Here is a 22,023-nt window from a genome sequence, read left to right as displayed (position 1 = left end):
CTACAGCAATTAACTTTACCAATTTCTGCTTTGCAGAAGTGGAGTTGGTATCCAGACCAGCTTCTGCAATAATAAAAATTGAACCTCAAGTTTAGCAGAATTAAATCTGATATTATAAGAGAGATAAAATTAATTTTTCATTAGTCTTGGATTTCTCATATAATTCTTTCTAATGCATTTATCTATGAGCTCCTGAAGCTGCCCATTCAGCTGCTTCTTCATTGGAAATCTGCCTTCTCTTACCTGTTCCTGGACACCTGCAGTCCCTTTAAAAAGTGAGGAGCAAAGAGCTGAAGCATGTGTAATAATAACACTTCAGATGACCAGACTAATGCCAGTGCACAATACAGAAATGAAAACCAGACTGTGGCTGCTTCTGGGTCAGCTACTGAAAGGAGCAGGAAATCATGTCATTGTGACTAGTCTGGGAATGCTCCCTGCCAGCCAACAGTGATTTTAGTTCTGATTTGCTAGTTGCAAGGGTTGAGGTTAAAATTATTGTTCTTCTCTACATTTTTCCCCAGCTGCTTTGCAGGGAATCTCAAAGGCTTTCTAAATTTGACAATGAAAAAGAGAAAATACTGCAGCATATTTGTCCTTCTCTTCCAGTTGAAGGCAAATATTTCCCTGTTCAGAGTCCCATCCTTATGGCCTGTCTTTGTTTGCCCTGGACATCACAACTGGCTTTCCATAGCAAGAAGATGGAAGCAATGGTTTCAATAATCATTACTCCTAAAAAGATGGCATTACTTAATTGCATGACTAGAAGAGAGTTGCAGTTGAGGTCATTTTGGCCTAGAAAAGATGCTTTTGATGTTTAGAAAAAAAATACTAAGAGAGTGTAGGAACATGTTAGATAAGTTAACTTTTTTTCCTGTGGTGAAATACTAAAGAAACTTATAAATGAAACTGGAATTCGTCATTAAGGTGCATTAAGGTGTCCCCTTTTTTCTGTTAAAAGCTGTACAGAGCAATTAGGAGTCTTAGCTTTGCATCAGAAGATACTGAAATTATGTTTTTCCTCTGTTTCTTCCTAAGAGGATACTAAGAGGATATGTGAAGAGGAATTTTCCATTGTGATGGTGAAAAGCTGATTTTTGCCTTCATATAGTATTACCCTATCAAGAGAACAGGCTTAATGATGTCTTTAAATGGTGAAGATAACAAGATATTTAAGGGCCCTAAATATGCTTCTATTGGTAAATTCCCATTTGGTACATACCTCCTTATTCATATTCTCATAAAAGCCAATAAAATACACCATCTGTAGGATACAGGGAATAAGGGATATTCAATACCTTCTATGAAATCAGGGCTTTAAGTGTTGCCAGGAACCATGGTACCTAGCAAAAACCCACCTCTAACCTTGACAGTAGAGACTGTAAAATAGAGATTTTATTACTGAAACACAGATAGTCTCCTGCTGTGTGTGAAACTTCAGCACAAAAGGAGCTGGGTGTTTTTAAGCAAACCATTTGTAACAAAAGATGCTTTTTCTCTCTCAGACAATTGTTGAGAGAAAGCGACAGACTCTTACTGTTCAACAAGCTTTAGAGTTTTTTGTTCCAAGACGAACAGCATGAGGCTGGTGTAATCAATTGCTATTTGACAGAGTGATAGAAATGCATATGCTACACTGTAGCTAAAAACCTGTCCAGAAACAGCCAGAATGGCAAATGGCCAAACACATGTGGGCAACAGCATGGCCAAAGTGTAATCCTTACCCTTTATTAACTAATGGACCAAAAAAACCAGGTTAAATTGAATCTTTGTTTCTAGGTGAAACTTTATGTTTCATTCAGAAAAAAATGTTATGATGGACCAATTATTTTCAACTTGGTTTAGGTTGGAACCTTTTCTCATTCTTAGCTTTGCTCTGGGGGCAGTGGAGGGGGCACAGAAAAAATATTATGGGCTGCCAAAACACAGAAAAGGCTGGTTACAGGAAAATTATATTAACATATCCTTGCAAAATTATCACTAAAGAATAAGTGAGTATAGTATAATAATATATAATATAATAATATAGTATATAATAATAATATAATAATAATATAGTAAGTCCTACACTAATTTGTCCCATTTTCACAATTGCTACAACGAAAACTTTATTCAATAATGCAATACCATTTTAAAGCATTATATCTCTCTCTAGATGCTGTGATCTGTCTTCATTTCCCCACAATATTTAGCCAGCTAGATTACCTTTTTAACTGTCTTTTAAATTCCCACACATTGAGTTCAGACATGTCCAAAAAACAGCAAACAGCTTCCTTCTGCACTCTATAAACTTATATCCTCCATCCCTTCCCACAATGTGGAAGTTTGGTTATGGCACCCTGACCAGTGCCAGTTTGCAGTGGCAGCATCATACTTGTTGGGTAGGCCTTGCACCACCACTGGCCAGCATTGGCCAGTGAAAGACTATTTTGGCTGCCTGTATTGAGCTTGAAGATCCATGTAGGGGTAAATGGAGCTGAAATTGTGATCCTGTTGTGACAGGGAGGAACAGCCTCCCCTAACTACTTGTCTGATGACATGAAGACTCATGAAATATGGGAGGTGTGACACTATGGGACTTGCAGTTAGGCAAGTCCTTAACATTGTCTATCTGTGATATGCCCTAGCTGTTGCTGATCATGTTTTGACTATAATTACAGAGCCTATAGAGAAGCTGCAGGTCCCCTTCTGTACTGGACTCCTTTCTTTGAGGCAGTACTTAGTCTGAACATGGCTACCAATCCTGCAAGTTGTGCCAAGTGAATGGCTGGCTGCTTACTCTGATTTCTGCTGAGCTTCGTGGTTCTTCAAAAATTAACCAGCAAGTAAAGCCAGAAACAGACAAGTACTGAAATCAGTAGGACTGTACACCTAAACCCCACAGGTGGAAGCACAACTGCCATAAAGGTCCACATTGTACTTCATTTACAGATGCATTGCATTGCAACAGGATGCTCTCTGGCATCGCTGCTGGCCACTGTCACCAGCCATGAAAAGATACCATGAAAAGGATAAGGGAGGATTCAATTTTTCTTTTTTTAAGTTTTGGGCAGTGATAATTGTTTTTATTTGGAGGTAGGGTTATTTTTACTATTTTCCCTGCTGATCAATTTGATGTCACTAAGCAGGACTGTGAGATTGCACAAAAGGGATGAATATATCAGGGAAGGGAACTAGTACCACCAATGGTAAAATGGCATGAAGTTCCCCTAGCAAGCTGGGTAGGTAAAGGTGAGGTGATTCTGTGTGCCTCAGAATCTTCAACCTTATCACTTTCTTTGATTATTTTCCTTTTAAATAAATTTTCTTCAAGAAGGGAATCTTTTAGAGAAACAAAGATATCTTTGTCTTTTCCACATTCTTTCACTTGGTGTCAATTCCCAGAGAAGTCAAATAGCTCAGCAGGTGGCACTGGAGATAATACGGTCTTGAAAGGTTGCTGGAATCAATTTCAGCATCAGTTATTGCTTATGATTGTCTTGCTTGGGATATCTCTTGTTTCATGGAAGCTGCTGGGCACTACTCAGGCTCCCCACAGTCATGCCATGGCATGAGTGTGACCCAGCAATGGCAGGCAGCAAGAGATTGTACCACTCAGCTTTCTTTAGCTACAAAGCACAGCCCTGCCTTCAGGCTAATGTGTACTGTGTCTTGTCACACTACTCAATGCCACATCCCAGTGTCAGTGATGGTGCCAGCTCTATTGCTCTTCAGTGCCACAAAGCTGTGCTAAAGGACCACTGGGTGAACATGGATTCAAGCCAAAAGAGTCCAGTGTGAGGGTTCAGATAGTGCCACATATCACACAACTGCCTGAATGATTTCTCAGACCTTTGGGATACAAAGTTATAACTGTAGCCCAAGTAGATTTTGTTGTTGTGGGTTTTGGTTTTTTAATATATAATTCCTGTGTCTTTCTCATTTCCTCTAATATGTTTAGTAGCTCTGGATCCTCTAAAGGCAAAAATATGCTGGCAGAGGCTGTTGGGAACTGTTGGTTAAAATTCTGCTGCCAACATGATGAGCGTTTTAGGATAATTTCCTGGACTGGGAGATCAGCCCATCTCTGAATATGATCAAAGCTGCCAATGTGTATCTATTGTGCCTATCTATGACACACATAAGGACCACATACAAAACTAAAAATAGCATCACTGCTGACAAGAAAAAAAACCAACTCATTCTCTGTGATGACTGTTGTACACACAGACTCGTAACTCTAAATCTCATGAGAAAAAATGTTGCTTTTTTTTAATAGTAACTTTATTAAGAATAAATTAATGGAAGGAAATGGTAAACTGGAATTGATCCTCTATCAGTACTAATTAGAAATGAGTTTTATGGCAACATATAGGATTTCTTTTCTTGGAAATACTCTAAAAGAACCCAGTTTTTCAGAAGGCAGATGATTTGAACTTCAGACTTCTTTCACATACCTAAACTTTAATAAACAATATGGTCCCGCCTCATCAGTTGTTGTAAGAGATCAAGTATTCAGTCTCTAATGAAATTAATCCAGGCCTTTTACAAGCTACAGTGTCAATGAAGTTCCTAAGCAAAATCACATTTTCTGGTGAGAAAGTCAGATGTAAATGTCAGGTGAGCAGATCAATGCTTGCGACAACAAACACCAACTTAGATCATCTAAAATGTTTTCAAAACAGAGGAAGAAAAAAAAAAGAAGAGACAAAAAAGAAAGAAACATTTTTCCTGATGTGTTTTTGAAGGTCATGCTTTCCTCCTTTTACAACTGATGGTGACTGCTGGGCACAAGTTGACTAAGGTTTACTGTGATTATGGTCTCAGGCAGTGCAATTTAGTCATATGGGCAACTGAGCAGTACAAGGCATGATCACATTCTGAAAAAATGTGTACTAAAATGAGCACAAGATCCTCTGCAGGTAAGGCAGTCATTTCCTCAGTAGTCAGACCCATAGAACTTGAATGTTTCCAAAATATATATTGGCTTGGGAGTATACACTGACCTGTCTCAGTGTGATAAGGTCTTTCCTGATCCATATAGGTACTAGAAACAAGCATGACAATTGTAACACCACAGTTTAAAACCACTGTACAACGCTGCTCTGGTTGCATCTGCACCTTTGTTATCCTACACCTAACCCTTCTGTGTCCTGTTGGGCAACTGCGGTGATTCATTTGTGTTCATCAATTTGTAGCTGACCCCTTGAGGCTTACATGAAGAAGTATGAAAGTACTTTGGGTGGTGATAAAGTTCCCATTTTGCTGAAGCTGTAGAAGCTGTGAGTTTAAACCATGCATGTGCATCCTCCTCTTGTGATAACTATAACCTGCACAGAGCTTGGCTGCGAGGTTTAATAAAGGTTTCTTTGTCAGAATGAAAAGGGCTGATGGAGTGATGTTAATTCTTACTACTTTAAATCATCCTTTTTATTTAAAGATCTGGTGATTTATGCGAACTTCTTAGCAGCACTCGTACTGTAATCGTTCTGGCAGTTGGCAAGTAGGAAGGAATATCATCCCTCTCCTCTTTCCTCGGCACGTCTTGGTCTACTGAAGACATTCTGATGCCACCCGCAGGAGGACTCAGGTACTTTCAGCAGTTCTGTTCTAATTTACAGCAGCTCTCTGCCCTTTTAAGGGTGATTTAGCAAAACAAGCCTGTAATATTAGCAAGCAGAGGGGACGTCGAGGCATGTAACTGTGTGGGCACATAACTACAGGGTGATATTCAAAGCCCTTATTTGATCTGTGCCTCAGAATGAGAAGCATTATTTTAGTGCTGGAGTGTAAGATAGAGAACAGAAAGCTCCCTCTTCGTGTTCATCTGGACTCAAGCAAACGCAGATGGAAGTTAGACCCTGCTCCTTCCTTCTCACAGCCCCCTACTGCAGGTTACCCCAGGGGTAGGCTCCAGCCTACAGCTAGACTGCAAATCTGTTCTGTGAGAGTCCTGCCAAAGCCACAGATGCATGAGGTCTCCCTTATTCCTGCAGGGCATACTGTGTTTCTGGCTGTTTTCTAGAGAGCTGAGCACAACATCCAGCATCCTGGTGTGCAAGAGGCTGTGTCCCACTGGCAGGAGGCAGAGCCAGGGTGCTGTCACAGCTCCCAGCCATGACACAGCAGGCAGAGCCTGGGAGCCAAGCAGCCTCACCCAGCAGCTATTCTGGGACAGCACAACCTGCCTTTGTATCAATTCACAGATTTTCCCTGGAGGCTTCACCTATGCAGATCTGTGCAATATGGTCCTGCTGCTATTAAGCTAAAGACTTGTGAGATCCAACTAAAATTAAGGGAAATCTTGGCTTCCTGGAGAACTTGATTACCTTTATGGTTATGCTATTAAGTACTGGTACATAAGGAAAAAAAAATCATAGTTTTAAAAAACAGTAACAGAGAAGAGATAAGCAGAAAAGACAGGGGAAATCATAATGTTTATTATATTTAAATGAGTTTAGATGTATAGTTCTCACTGTACCATAAAAGGAATATAAGTTTATCTCTGTGAGTTCATAAATAGAATGACTTTTTTATTTTAGTGCTGGGAACAAAATACTGGTCAGCAGGATTTTTTGCATAATATCCTCAGTAAAATGCTGCTTTTTGTTGCACTTTATCAGCAATGTGAAAAAAGATCAGGTTTACTGTGTATAGTTTTAACATTTGCACCAGTATCATGTTGAAGTCTCTAATTAGAGAGTCATGGTATTCTGACAGAGGACTTCAGCTATATCCCGAGAGGTGTCTCAAAATTTTTAATTTGGAAGGCTTGTGATGCATGTTCCTGGTTTGGGCTAGCAAATGTGTTTGCCTGCCTGTTCTGTGTTTCACACCTCACAGTGTCAGGAGCAGTAGTCCAGGGTTTGCCAGCTCAGCAAAACCTGGCATCAAATTCACAGCACACACTGACTTGTTTCTGTCTCTCACTCCTTTCCTGAAAAATTCGCATCCCTGGAGATACCTTCTTTTCAAAATATTTTATGTTTTTATCTTTATGCCTGTTTGGAGGAGAATGGAGTGAAACTGCACCATCTATCTCTTAGTGGATATGCTTTGGGAGCTCTGTCATTGTGAAATCATTGTGCCTCAGATAGGTCTTCATCAGATTCTTGTGAGGTAGGGAAGGGGATTTGATAATAGAGATGGGGAGCTACGGCACAAAGATGCCATATTCCGCAAATATTTGGGCACTTGTTTAACTGACAAGTATGAATCCAATTCCCTGCATAATCTGAGGATTTCTGGGAAGCCAGCCAAACTTTTAACAAGAACTCACTTCGGCATCACCACAGTCGCTTGGTAGATTAAGAACTGAGTGGCTGCCATGGGTGGGCAAAGTGAAACAGTGAATCCTGATATCCCAAGTCCTTGTGCTGTGTTTTAACTGTAAAAACTCTCTATTTCCTTATTTGGGGCCATCCTATCCCTTCTCCCTGTTAGGACATTTAGGGAGGCACTGCAGAGTCAGCAAGAGCCCTGATGCCAGGAGAAGCCATGGTCCCACAGCATCCATCCAACTTGTTTCATTCTTTCTAGGCTGGCCCTGCTGCCTCCTTACCTTGTGGGCCTCGATGCATTTTCAATTTTGTGATATTGAGAATTCTGCCGGCATGTGGATGTTACAGCCCGAACTTACCACAATGTTTAACTCACTGGAAACACTGGTTGGACTTACTGGCGGCCCCTCAGCAGTACAAGCAAACTGCATCGGGTGTGCTGAAGGGGCTCTCGAGAAGAGCTCGGGGCTCTCCGCAGGGAGGGCAGAGAGGGCAGAGAGGGCAGAGCGTGCCCAGCGCCCGTCGGTGCCCGCTGCTCCTGCAGGGAGGGCAGAGAGAGGTGCGGGGGAGCCCCGGAGGGTGCCCATCGCCCGTCGGTGCCCGCCGCTCCCGCAGTGAGGGCAGGGAGGGCAGGGAGGGCAGAGAGGCGCGGGGGAGCCCCGGAGGGTGCCCATCGCCCGTCGGTGCCCGCCGCTCCCGCAGGGAGGGCAGAGAGGGCAGAGAGGGCAGAGAGGCGCGGGGGAGCCCCGGAGGGTGCCCAGCGCTCGTCGGTGCCCGCCGCTCCCCGCAGTGAGGGCAGGGAGGGCAGGGAGGGCAGAGAGGGCAGAGAGGCGCGGGGGAGCCCCGGAGGGTGCCCAGCGCCCGTCGGTGCCCGCCGCTCCCACAGTGAGGGCAGGGAGGGCAGGGAGGGCAGAGAGGCGCGGGGGAGCCCCGGAGGGTGCCCAGCGCCCGTCGGTGCCCGCCGCTCCCGCAGTGAGGGCAGGGAGGGCAGGGAGGGCAGAGAGGCGCGGGGGAGCCCCGGAGGGTGCCCAGCGCCCGTCGGTGCCCGCCGCTCCCCGCAGGGGGCGCTGCCGGGCTCGGCGCCTCCGGCGCGGCCGGGCCCGGGGCGGCTCCGCGCGGGGGCAGCGCCGGGCGCGTCCCGCCCTCCCGCCTCCTCCCCGCGTCCCCTCCCCTCGGCCGCGCTGGTGGAGCCGCCGGGCTCCCTCGCTCTTCTTCACATGGGGCTTGCCCTGCCGGCGGGACGGCGCTCCTGCTCTCTTGCCGACCGCTGACAGGGACCCGGCGCGGGAGAAGGGGGCTCGTCGCTGCTGCCGCCGCCGGCGGGCAGGTAGGGGCGGGCGGGCGGCGCACCTGAGGGGACTCGGGAGCGGGCGGGCGGCGGGACGGGTGCGCCGGGCTCTGTCGCCCCGGCCGGCGGTGCGGGAATGGAGGTAGCGCACGTGGAACGGGCGCCTCGCATCTCACCTGCCTCCCTCCGACCCTCGGTGCCACCGCTCCGGCAGGGTCTTCCCTGCGCTGTTTCGGGATGCTCGGGGAATCCCCGCCGGTCACTTGCGGGCTCGTCGCGGGAGGATTCTCTTCCCGGCTGCCGCGGGGAGCGGCGCAACTTCAGGCGGGCGGGGACGCTGGTCTTCCCCGTTCGCCCAAAGGGGATGGTGTTTAATTAAAGAGCCGCGGATCTCCCTCTATTTTATCTTTTGCCTGTCAGGAGAACAGGTCCGTTATTTGTGAAATTATTCTATGTCAGTTCAGGTGTTGTTACTTTTTTTCCTGTACGCTACCAAATACAGTTGGTAAATTAAAACACAGGACGAATTCCTTATGCCGATAAAGTGAGAGCTATAGGTTTGCTGAGTTCATATAATCTGATGTTCTCATAGCTCAAAATAAACCTTTTCATTAAAAAGGAGAAAACCGGAATCAGTTCTCAGAGCTTTTGATTGATTAGAGCTCCCTCGTTGAAATCAGCGGGGAGTTTTGCCTGATTAAAAGCTGTAAAATTGTCCTGAGGTTTGTTACACAACTGGCTGTAGTTGTGCAGTACGGGCTCAGTTAGGTAACTTTGCAACTGGATCTCATTTTCACCGGTCCAGCTGAAGTACTTTCAAGTCAAATTCTTTTCATTTCTCTACTTTAAGCCCTCTCCGCTTGACGTGTACAAGGTAGGGGGAGGACTCTTTTTACCTGCCTTAAAGAAGAGTAAACGTGTCAGGTAAACAGGGAAGCTGGTGACATCCTTTGGAGAGATAGCGATTGCAATTCAGAAATGCTCCATGTGTTTTGCTGGCAGTGCCAAGTTAACTGCTTTCATCCTGAACGTGTTTTATTTTGCTTGAGTTGCAGTTGAGCCTCAGATGCTCTATTTAATAATCAGGGACTCAGCTGTAACAGAAGGTGTACAGACATGCATGTAATCATAGTCTCTCCGGCAAAGAGCATGCTTTCTGGTGTGATTATGCACAAATGTTACAGAAAACAGAGCATTGCTCCCAGAATAGCTTGGAGGTTTCAATTTCCACACATGTGAGCTGACTATTCAGTTACTGCTGTTCTGTTTTTTCTATGCTGCTGAAACACCTGACAGTAAGCATTTTTACAGAATCCAGTCACTTGGTTGTGGAACTTTTCTTCTTGCTGCAACTGCAAGAGTTTATGTGAAATTGCTTTTTTTTAAGGCAGGAAAGTAGGTAGAATAAAATGGAAACTTTCTTGCCCTTCAAGTAGCAGCAACATTGGACCAGACTTGGGGAGGGTGGAACAAGCAAAACCCAACATTTTTCTTTGGGTTTGTAGCTACTTTCAGATTAGAAAAACTCCTTTGGGATGGCGCTTCTCAAGTTTGTTCTTGGTTCCTTGAAATTTCAGGTGGTGTAGGTCTGATCAATCTAGCTATTCAAATGAGGAAAAGGTATCGTATTGTGGTCTGTGGAATTCAAATGCACATTACTGGAAAGCTTCAATTAGCCTTAAAATAGTCTTTAGTGGGGCAGGTGTATTTGCTGTTTGGGACAATTGCAATTCAATTTAAAAGAATAGGGAGTGTTTCTGAAACAGGGCATAACTCTGTTGGCTTTGGTTTTCAGTACTGGTGTTCCCAAACTGACACCACAATCCAGTATGAATCCTTTGCATGTAAATTCAGTGTCTGCAGATATATGTGTTGGTATTGCTAACTTCATTGGAGGTTGGATACCTAATATCTTTAAGGCTAGGTCTACGGAAAAAACTGAGTGGTGCGAGGAACATCGCACAGAGCTAGGGCGATGGAAAACAAATTGTGTATCACTGAAGTTAAAAGTATTCAAGAAAGCTGTTAATAACATTCAAAAGGAGATCCTTAATATGCATGTGAAGAGCATTATCAGCTTGTGGAGCTCAGCAGCAAGCATGCAGCTGAGCTATCATGCTTAACTGTCCATCTTGGACATCTTACAATCCTTGGGTAGAGATTTTTCTAAACCAGGGTGCTTAAATGTACCCCAGTTTGAAGCACTGAAATAAGGTGAATTATGGTGAACTAATTCAGCTCAAGAGATTGGATATTTGCACTTGAACAGAAAAACTATCCTCTTAGCAGTGTGCCAAAGCCTGGAGCTCTCCCTGCACAGAGAATCTAATGGGGTGCACATTGTGGTGTTCCAAGTTCAGTGCTGGTTTAAAGGAGAGTTTTCTGTGGCAGCTATCACTTATATATCACAATTGTTGATTTACCTTCACGAGGTGGGCTAAAAAGTGTCATGGATATGAAGAGATTAAGCGTCTTGTTGAGTTTGAAAGAGCAAAACATTGAGGCCAGATTGAAAAAGGTCTAGACTGGCAGTTCAATCTGGCTTGTCTGCCTTGTTTGCTATAGATTCTTTGAACAGCTCTTTCTAGGTATTGCATTCAATGGTTGGCTGACAACATTCAAAGTCTGAAGAGTTTTTCTATTACATTCCTTTCTATCTCTTTGCATGCACATGGTATTTGGTAGTTTATCATGCTGTCATAGCTTCCCTTTTCCTGAGTTTATTATTTTGATGGTTTAAAATCCTCTATTAGACTCCATGCAGAAACAAGGCTCTGTTAATGGATGGTTAGAGTGGTGAAATTTGAATGTGAGATAGCCAGTGGTCAGCATTATGATTCCTGTGCAACCATTAGTCAGCAACACTTTGCATAAATATCCAATCTAAAATTTAATATCATCCACTGTAGGGAATCTCATTGGAAAGGTGACTTTAGGTAAGCAGGAAGTTCTGACTGGAGGATGAAGGATACATGCCTAAAAAGAGCTGTGCCAAGGCTGATATGAAAATGGTAACTTGGGGTTGAAGCATTTGTGACTCAAAAGTGTAAGTCCATTTTTGCTCCTAAAAACTGCAGTGTAAAACTTTAGGTTGCCTAAGTATTTTCAGTCTTTTTGCAAGATGCCTGACATTTTGCAAAACCTGCAAAGTAGCCTGGTCTGAGGAGTTCTGCTTTTGTCTGCCCTTGGAACTGAAGTGTTCTTTGCTGGTGCAGTTGCCAAGATGCTAGTTGTTGGTAGAGAGAGGTTTTTATTCAGTTTATATTCACATTTGAGTAGCTAAAGACCCCCATATTGTCTCCCATTAATCAGCCAACTGTAGTTGCTGTCTTTAGGCAAATGAAGTTGTGATAATTTGCTCCTGCTTGCTCTTTTATGCTGCAAATGCTATACAGCTGTGAAGTTGCCAGCTTTGATTCAGGATGTATTCTTCCAAGTGGTGTGCAGTCCTCAAACAGCCTCTGGATTCTCAGAGAAAGGTAGGTCTGAGAGTGGCATTTGTGGCCTAGAAAAAAAGCTACACGGAGGTAAGGGGAGCTACATGCATGCTTGAAAACTAGCACATGCCCAAGTGTTTTGGTGAATAAGCCGGAATGCTTTGCTGAATCACAGCTGTGAGGGTGCAGAAATACTAAACCTCTAATGCCTGCTGTGGCTGAGTGCAGTGCTTGGAGTGAAATTCAGGACAGGTGCTTGGATACCATCAGGACAGCAAAAATTAACCAGGAATGGGACAGGAATGGAAATGTTACATTGCAAGTCATCTCACTGGGAAATTTTACCACTACTTTTCCCTTTCTCTCCGATATCCAAATGCTGAGTGAAAACTGATGCAGTAAATAACCCATTTCCCACTGATTTTCTTTAAAAAATGATTATGTGAAGGGTGTGTCTAAGCAAACTGCTTTGGCAGCTCCACCTGCAGCCTGCAGAAACGGTGGGATTTGCCCAGTAATGACGTTTCTGTGTCAGTCCCTGTTAACTGATTCCATACGCGTCACCAGCGCTAAGTGTGGAACTCCCGGTTCTGACCCGGTCTTGGTCCCATCAACCCATCCGCGACCTCCGCGGGCGGCGGTGATGCTGCGGGCATCCCCCGGGAGCGGGGCCGGGGCTCCGGGAGCGGGGCTGGGCGCTCCCGGCGCTCCCATCCCGGCGGGCGGGGCGGAGCCGCCGGGGGGCGCCCGAGGACCGGCGGAGCTCGCGGGGATCCCGGCGCATCCCGAGACGCCCGGGATGCCGGAGGGTGTGCGGGGCGGGACGCGCATCCCGAGACGCCCGGGATGCCGGAGGGTGTGCGGGGCGGGACGCGCATCCCGAGACGCCCGGGATGCCGGAGGGTGTGCGGGGCGGGACGCGCATCCCAAGCCACTTGTTCCGCTCCCCCGGTGAGGGGCATCCTCTCCGCGGGATGCGCATCCCGAGCCACTTGTTCCGCTCCCCTGTTGCGGCACATCCTGCGCTCCCTCCCGTTCGCAGCGATCGCCTGCTTTACCTGGGTCACACGGTGGTATCCTGTGACATCAAAGCCCTTTCTTTCCTTATGAGCCTCGTTATGCATAGGAGCTGGTCTGGGCAGAAGGAGATTCCTCTCCTAACTTAGCTCGCTGCCCTCCCCCCGCCCTATTTCTTCCAGTAACCTTTCCTGCTTTGCCAGCCCAGGCTCTCCAAAGCTGGAAATGAAATCTCAGCCAGCTTCTTTGGTAGCCTGACTGAAGGCGGTGCAAGAAGCACCTCGGGATGGGGCACTAAGAGGACTCTTGGCTAGACCAACCTTTTATGGCTAAAGCAGTGATTCCCATCTGTGTGACTTTGATTTCTCATTTCTTGTCAATATTATGTGATTGACACAGGGAGAATGCCCACAGCGTTATTTGCTAGTGACTGCAAAGTGGCTCAGCAAAGCCTGAAGTCACTGGCTGTTACAGAGAGTTGAAATAGTAGAGAGCAAGATTCCCTTTAGTTGAAGAGGGGACAAATGGAAAGCATGTGAGCCCTAAGTAAGAAAAGTTTGTGTAAAAGACTGAGCTGGGGAGCTGCTAGGGCAATTAATCCATGATTTTCTAATCTACTGCCTTCTATAATTTCCTCCTATGAATTGATCACCAAAAGTTACTTGGATTGTCAGTCATCAAGCAGCAAGGTAGACATTCACTGTGCACCTGGAGAGGGCAAGGCACCCTTCTCACAAGTGGAAAAAGCCAATAATCTGCCTGTGGTTTGCAGCTCAGACAGGGGCAGTCCCAGAATTAATTTCTGACTCTTTTTTAACTGTTTACTTGAGAAAGTTTCTCCTTTTGCATTATGTTGTACAGAGCCTTCTGGCAAGATTTTTGTCTTTAGTAATGCTTGCCACTCTGGCTCAGCATAATGTGAAGGACTGGGATTGCTAATGTTAGTTGCCATCTAGAAGAACTCTGCCAAAATCAACTGGGTATTGTGAAAAATGCAGAACTGGCTTGTTGAATTAAAAATATCTTGTACAATATCTGCAGTAAGGTAATAAGTGTATCATTACGTGAGGACTGTGACTGGCACTTTGAAGTCATTGCCAGTAAAATCCTCAGGAATGTGGACAAATGAATAACCTGCAGCTAACAGTGTGCTAAGTAATCTAGACAGCTGTTTCTTATCTGGTTTTACACTAATTGCTGCTTCTGTTACCATTGCATTTGTGAGTTGATAGAGTTTCACATCATTTGTATACTCCTGGTGCAAATGGTGCCCTGGTACATCGTGTGTTGATAAAAGCAGATGCTTTTACTTGGCTTTTAATTTGTGGTGCAAGTTTTATGGGATCATTAGAGTTCACTGAAAAAGATAGAAAATGACTTGGGGATCTTGCTAGACATTTGGCCAGGCAGGCTCATCTTTGTATAGTGATCAAAGAAAGGAGGAAGAAAAGAAAATCTGTAAAAATCTATGAAATTATTTATTTGGAATGAGTGTGTAGATGAAGGAGAAGAGTGGGGGAAGGGAAAATAGAAAATTGGAGCAGCCTGCCTGTCAGAATGTTTTAAGTAGAGTCCAGTCCTCTGTGAGGGATTGCAGGCAGCTTGTAACTGCTTGGGGATGTTCTTTTTAAACTCACAGAAAGCTTTCAGTTTTAAGCTTGCATTAAAGATCTGGGCTGAGGCCAGCTTTACTTGTGTGGAGAAGACTGAAAAAAATGCTGTACTGAAGCTTAATTAAAAATTTTTGTGTGTGTGTGATTTTGGAGATGTACAAAATAAAATGTCAGCTCTTTAGGTTGGGGATGACAGTATATGCTGGAGATGGCCACAGTGAAGTTAAGAAAGATCAAGAAGAAACCTTTAAGGCACCTGTAATTTTCTCTGAATTTAGGAAAAGTCCATTTGACCCTTCATCTAAGTGATGCCTGACTATCTGTAACTTTGATTTTGCTTCTCTTTGTGATATAGCCAGTCATGCTAACTTTGCTATAGATTCCAAATAAGTATTTCTGTTAGTTTTGATTTTATATCTTAAAGGATCATATGAAGCTTGACAGTATAAATCCTTGACAGTATAAATGACAGTATAAATCCTTCTTTTTCCTATCCATCAAAATCTTGTCTTCTGTAAGCAAAAAAATAAGATTAGCACTGCAGAGTAGTCAGAAATGAAGAATTTGGTGAACTGTGTTAGAAAGTCACTTTTTAGTCACAAGATCAGATACTCTGTGTCTTGATCAAGGACTGGGAGATGAGGCAGAAAAAATGTTCATTATATGCAGGTTGTAACTGCAGTTTGAAATGTCAGAAGCAGCTTATAATTAGAAACAGGAGACTAAAACTTCATCTCAACATAGATTTGTAATAAATGGCTGATTTAAAATAAGGTATACACAAAAAAGCATGAAAATATTTAAATGTTTTTATGAGATTATCCCTTATATTGAATTAAATATTGTCTCGCTTCTGTAATTATTTTAGGTGCAAATAATGATATGAAAGTGACTGATTATACAAGAAAATATTTTTTGTGTGAGTTGAATTTTAATTGTCCTATTTATGAATTATGTTCAACTGTGGACTCAAGGAAGAGATACCTGAATAAGCTGATGCAATGTTTCCCCATCAACTCAAAACAGTTTGTAATAAAAGCTGCAACATTAAATAAAATAGATTGCAAGGATAAGTTAATTGGAAAAGTATACTCTTCAGGTGATTAATTCTTAAATGTTTTCCATGGACTAGTAAAGGAAATGATATTTCAGTTTTTGCACTCAAAGCTAAAATATTTGGCTCATGGGGTCTTGTTATGTATGAACTTTCTGATTTCATCAGTGCATTCATAACCATAGAATTTTTTGAACTATTCAGTGAATTTGGTTGGCAGTGTGGATTCTGTTAGATGGAGCTCCTGTTAATCACCCCTGTGGGAAAAGCTAACGCATTTAGCTGTAGTGTTCCCTTGGCCACCTTGTGAACAAAGTGAACAAAGAGTGTGTGCACAGAGACTATGAAAACAAGACACACATAATTTTAAAACTGTTATTTACCGACTGAGAAGTGTGGTAGGTGACTAGCAACCAGGCAAATCACTGACCTACCATTCTCAGACACCTGCTTCACAACCTCACAGGACAGCTGAGGCTGGAAGGCACCTCTGGAAGTCATTTGGTCCAATTCCCCCTTTCAAGCATGGCCACTTAGAGCCAGTCACCCAGAACTGTGTCTAGGTGGTTTCTGAATTTCCCCAGGGAGGGAAACTGCCACTTCCCTGGGCAGCTTGTGCCAGTGCTTGGTCACCCTCACAGTGCAAAAAGTGTTTCCTGATCCTCAGAAAGAACTTCTGAGTTTCATGTTGTGCCCATCACATGTGTAGTGTGTGTGATGTGTCACTGGGCATGACTGGAAAAAGGCCAGCTGCATGCTCTGTGTGCCCTCTCTTCAAATATTTGTGTATGGTAATAATTTCCCCCCTGAGCCTTGTGTTCCAGAGGCTGAACAGTCCTAGTTCTCCTTCTTCTCATGTGAGGTGCTCCCATCCCTTCATTATCCTTGTGGCCCTTTGCTGGTCTCTCTCCAGTATGTCCATATTGCTCTTTCACTGAGGAACCCACATCTCCAGGTGTGGCCACACTCATCCAGACCATTGCTGGCCTGGAGGTCATCAGTATTGGGGAAAGTTCACTTCTATTGTGCCTTGGATGGAATGATCCTCACTATTGTGGGTTTTTTCCACAGCTTTTTGTGGGTCATTTTTGGTTTTGGTTGGGTTTTTTTGGTTGCTTTTTTTTGTTTGTTTGTTTTGTTTTTTTGGTTTTTTTTGTATTTTGGTTTGGGGTTTTTTTTTGTTTGGGTTTTTTTTTTTTTGTTGTTGTTGTTTTTTTGGGGTTTTTTTTGTTGTTTGGTTGGTTTTTTGTTTGGTTTTTGTTGTTGTTGTTTTTGTGGATTTTTTTTTGTTTTGGTTTGGTGTTTTAGCTTTGGTTTTTTTGAGTCCTTGAACTGTTAACAGTCTAGGTTCTTTCAAGGATCTTATGTCTAGCTCCAGATTTACCATTCCTGTCTGTCATGGCTCTAGTCTGAGTATTGTTGCACAGCTTTCTTGCAAGCTGGCAGTTTCCTTAGAAGTTTCATTCAAGGTTATGCAGTTCTGCTGTGTCAAAACTAGGCCTTGAATCACAGATAGCTGAACCCCTAGGAGGAGGATTCACACAAAGCTGAGGTGTGAATTCAGTATGAGCTGTGCTGTGCCAATTCCCTTAGGAGGACACACACTGAATAGTAGCTGCAAGGTTATTTGAATTACTTTCAAAGTAACTGGATGTTGGCTGGAGAAGCCTTGTAACTTAAGCCTTCTTTGTGCTGGACTTTTACCTGTCAGTGTGATTTTTGTATGTGTTTCTGACACTAATGTGGTTTGTAATTGGCTTTTTGCCTGATCCTAGACAGAGACAAGTGGTGCTGATGTGAATTGCCTATGGTCCGGAAAACTCTTTTATTTTGTGCCAGGAAAGGTTTATGTTCAATATTGGGAAAATTTTTTTTCACTGAAAAGGTTGTCAAGCTCTGGAACAGGCTGCCCGGGGAGCTGGTGGTGCCACCACTCCTGGAAGTATTTAAAACATTCACAGATGTGTCACTTAAGGGCTTGGTTTAGTGGTGAACTTGGTAATGTTAGATTAACTGTTGGACTCAGTGATCTTAAAGGTCTTTTTCAACATAAGTTATTCTATAATTCTAATAAAAAAAGGCACAAAAACTATCAAAAAGAGGAAATAGAGGAAGGTAAAGCTCAAGATGCTGACAGGAGTTGTTGTAAAGGAGCAATGGACTGAGGGTGAGAATCAGGACATGTGCCTGCTATGTTTTATGCAGGAAAGGGTGGAGCAGTAGGTAAAATTAGAAGGAAGTTAAAAATAAGAACAAGTTTTATGAAGATACAAGATGATACTTTTAGTATTTCCCAAGGGATAGAAGGATCAAACATTACAAGTGTGTTTTAATGAAAAAACAGCTAGTAAAGTTCTCACTTTCTTAAAATGCAAAGCAAAACTTATATTGCATTCATTGGTGCTAGAATTATTCCTGTCTTGAATGTCAGGAAAGGAAGAGAGTACCACAAAAGGAACTAAATGTTTTCTTGTATTTGTAAGTTTTCAGACTTGGAACTTCTGTTATCTGCAGTGGAAAATCAGGTCAAACACTGGGAAAAACTTTCTTATTGGAACAGTAGTGGAGCAGAAAAAAAATCTGAAATAATTGATATTTCATTCACTTGAAGGTTTAAAGAGCAGAGAATATCTACTGTGAAGTTTTCAGATACAGTTAATTCAGTTTTGGGGACAAATGGTATTTCAGCCACATCCTTTATGATTTTATGAAGTCTTCCAGAAGTAGGATTTCAGATTTGTTTGATCCTTTCTATGTGGGAGGTGTAGCTTTCTTAAATTTTTAATATCTATGCAGTACATGAAGGAAGTCAACACGTTTCTGACAGAAAATAACAAGAGTTAACAAACTGTGAAAATAATAGGGCTTGTTTTGATGTTGGTTTTTTTCCTTGAACTAAGAGTTCTGATAGTGTGCAGCTGGTAATGGTCCTATTTTGTAAACTGGCTATTTATTAATGCTTTTTTGATGTATTTGCTGTTGCAATTTAGATATTTGACTGCTTGAAGTGACTTCTATGACTTGCTAGTCAAGTGCTAGTTTGACACCTTGGAAAAGTGTCACCCACCCCTCTTGCTGCTGGAAATTTGTAAAGTGTGATGAGAATCACTTCCCACTGCTCTTTACAAAGAGGGACAGACGCTGTGGTAGCTTCCTCAAAGAGATGCCACTTAAAGCTTCAGACATGGTGGCATAAGCATTCATCAGGTGTTATCAAAGGGACTGGCACATCAGTCATCCTCTACTTTCTGCTTTGTTAAGGATTATTTTATGCACTGGAGTGGTGGTGGTTGTATGTGGTGGCAGTTTTGTCATTTGTTGTTTTATTTTGGTTGTGACTTGGTTGCTTTTTTGTGATGTTTGGGAGCAGTTAAATTGAAGAAGTCTTTACAGGATGATTTCTGCTAGTTTTGTTTTTCAAAGCAATCAATCAATTGGATGATAAAACTATGCACGCTAAAATTCTCTTTTTCATTCAGATGTGATGCTGAAGAATGACTTTTCCCCATCCATGATCTTTACTTCCTGCTGTAGCAAAACAAAAATTTGCAGGGATTCTTGTATCCAGTTGAAATTTCTTACGGCATTCTTCTTTCCGGGTGTTTCCCTAATTAGGGGTTGAATTTGTCACCTAAGTAAAGGATTTGGTTGGTTTGTTTAAAAATAGTCAAGAACATCAGTTTGTTTTGAAGTTCTCTGAAAGAACCTCTTTTGAAGCAGCATTCTTTAAACTTTTTGGAGTTAACTGCTCAAAGAAGTGTATTTGAAGGCAAGCAATGACTCTCAGAAGGGCTGACTGGAGGAGATTTAAAAATTAGCTATTCTAATATGCAATGGATATGGATTTGCTTTGAACCAATGTTTAACTGGTGCTCACAAAAACTAGTTTCACTGTGAAGATGTTTGTTTCCTGCCTTATACAAATCTTTAATTTCTGCACCTTGATACTCATGATGTTAATGCATTGATTTGCTTTCCTGTCCTATTAAACTATGCTGGTCCTTCTTTTACTGGAAAAAATTTGTTCCTGACAGTTTTCTTTCATAAACACAACCTACATGGTATTATGAGGGTCTAAACCTGGTTTGTACTGTGTAAGTTTAAGATGAAGCATGACTTTTACAAGTGAAGCCAAATAAAGATATTCGGTAGGAATTTAGGATGATAACATAATGTTATCATAGTGCATAAAGCAGAGTTTAAGTTTAAGCATGACTTGAATTTTACTACCTTCCTTCCTATAATTCCTTTCACTGTGGGCAGTTAGTCTGTAATCATTCTCTAAAGTGAGTACCCAGAGTTAATTTCCTTACTTGCACTTATGACTTGGTGGTGTTTTATTATGGAATAGTTATGTTTAACCACCCAATTAGTGGGTGAATAATTCTTTCATGCTGTTGCATACATTTCTCTATGACCATCCATTGTCTGATATGAATTTTTTCAAAGAGTGCTGTTTTTAACAGTGACTGGAGCCTAAGTTGGGGTTGAATGAAATAGCAAAGAGAGAATGTTGAGGATTTGATCAATTTGAAATGGTCCATTTCTCCTGCAGTTCAAGACAATTAGGGAAGATGGATGTAGCAAGTGACTTGCAGTGTAACTGATCTCCTTAAATTCACTGACAAAATACAAGCTTGCACTCCAGAAATTTTCACAGATCACCAGTGTGTAGATTTCCAGCAGTTCTGTAGAACTGGCAGTGACCAGTGGTTACTGAAAGATATGGGAAAACAAAGGAGAGAGAAGCCCTAACGTTTTTCATGCAGCTGTTGCCAAGAAACTCCAGCTGAACATAACCTGTTATTGATTGTGGTTTCTTGGCTTAGTGAAGATATATACATTAGACCACAAATTCAGTTTCTCTAAAGTGGCTCTCATGTGGCCTATCCCTGGCTCTGTTAGTGAAGAATTTTTGTAATCTGGATTTTGTGTTGGGGGTTTTTTTATTTGTTTGTGTTTGATTGTTGTTTATTTGTTTTAAATTGGTTATGGATGCTGTAAGCAGATGGAGAACACCCAGTGGACTTGCAAGTAGAAAATAAGGTAGAAGGTCATGTCACTTGTGTTGAAGTGAAGGAAAAATTAGTATGCAGGTAAAAGCTTATGAATGAGCCAGTGATGGGTGTTAAATGCTCTTATTAGCCATTTGTTAGGAGGAAAACACAGAAGATGACCTCTGTGGAAAAGGTAATGCATTAGCTGTCAGTGTAAAATGTCTTGTGAGCCTTGTAAAGAGTGAGGCAGTCACATTTGGTTTGCTTTGTTTATCACCTGCCATGGAGAGTGGCTTGCCAGGATCCCTCTGCAGAAGAAACAGTGTGTGAGCAGCAGAAATTTGGAGCAGAGGAACTGAAAGATGTTGATAACTGTTTTGGTTGAAAAGGGTGGAGATGGATGGAGCTGCTGAGCACTTTGCAGGAAATCCTGCCGGAATTGTCTGTTAATCCCTACTTGCCTATACAGCTGGGCTTACGTAGATGATGAACACCTGAAAGGGCCCCTTGTGACAGCTCCCATGGTGAAATCACTTGTGTTACCAGGGTCTGATACATGAGAGCTCATGTCATCCCTTTCCTGTTGAACGATCTCTGTTTCTCTTTAAGTGGTGTGGGCCAATGCTTGGAGCTGTGTGAGGATGCTGGTGTGAGGCTCTGGCGACAAGGAAGGCTGGCCATGCCTGTTTTAAATAGTTCACTAAATCATATTTGGTGCTTGCAAGCACCCATGTATGTTTTCAGAGATGCACTCAGACTTTAAACAGAGAGGATTAAATAAACTTTGAGCATCAGCATGATTTAGCAGCATAGGTTTCTCCAGCTGTCACTTGGCCCTCTCTCTGTACTGCACTAGTCACCACCCACAGTTTAAGGCAACACAAAGGAAGGCTGTAGGGTCTCAGAGCACTGATTTGGTGACTTTTCAGAAAGGAGATCACCAGAACGTTTCCCTATTGCAAGTAAGAAGCAAAGATGCTTAAAAATCAAACCAAACAATCTCAAGGAAACAATCTGAAGCATTAGCCCCACTCCATGTTTTCATGACAGCTCATGAAGAAGAAATGTTAGGCAAAAATGCTAAGAGGGTTTTCTTCATTATTTCTTTCTTGTAGGGTGTGGGGTTTAAGGATTTCATGCATCTGGGATGCTTTGAAAATAGAAAGTGGGACAGGAAACAGTATTTTCTAGTATGTTTTTTCCCTTGGGGTTTGTTATTACAGAATTACAGCATTTGCAGAGCCCAGTTTTGTGACTTTACTTCGTTTTTGCCATCATAAAAAATGCTCACAAAGCACAAAACAACACTGAGTTGGGTCAAATATAAAAAAAAACCCAAACAAACTACAGTGACACAG

At 42.7% G+C, this 22,023-nt stretch overlaps 1 protein-coding gene across 3 annotated transcripts in view; it reads left to right on the top strand.

Moving 5' to 3' along the window:
* The first annotated feature begins 8,378 nt into the window (after positions 1-8,378).
* The window catches only part of CPNE4 (copine 4), a 229,561-nt gene continuing 215,916 nt past the window's right edge, over positions 8,379-22,023 (top strand). The window contains exon 1 of one of the 3 annotated variants that reach the window (XM_054628058.2): positions 8,379-8,586. The gene's annotated coding sequence lies outside the window, so the exon portion shown is untranslated. The remainder of the gene's footprint in view (positions 8,587-22,023) is intronic. The other 2 variants (XM_054628050.2, XM_054628066.2) reach the window with 2 other exon arrangements.

This window comes from Agelaius phoeniceus, chromosome 1 (assembly GCF_051311805.1).
Source record: "Agelaius phoeniceus isolate bAgePho1 chromosome 1, bAgePho1.hap1, whole genome shotgun sequence".
NCBI lineage: Eukaryota > Metazoa > Chordata > Aves > Passeriformes > Icteridae > Agelaius > Agelaius phoeniceus.
Note: the sequence above shows the minus strand (reverse complement) of the source record. Positions and strands in the feature narration are given on the sequence as shown.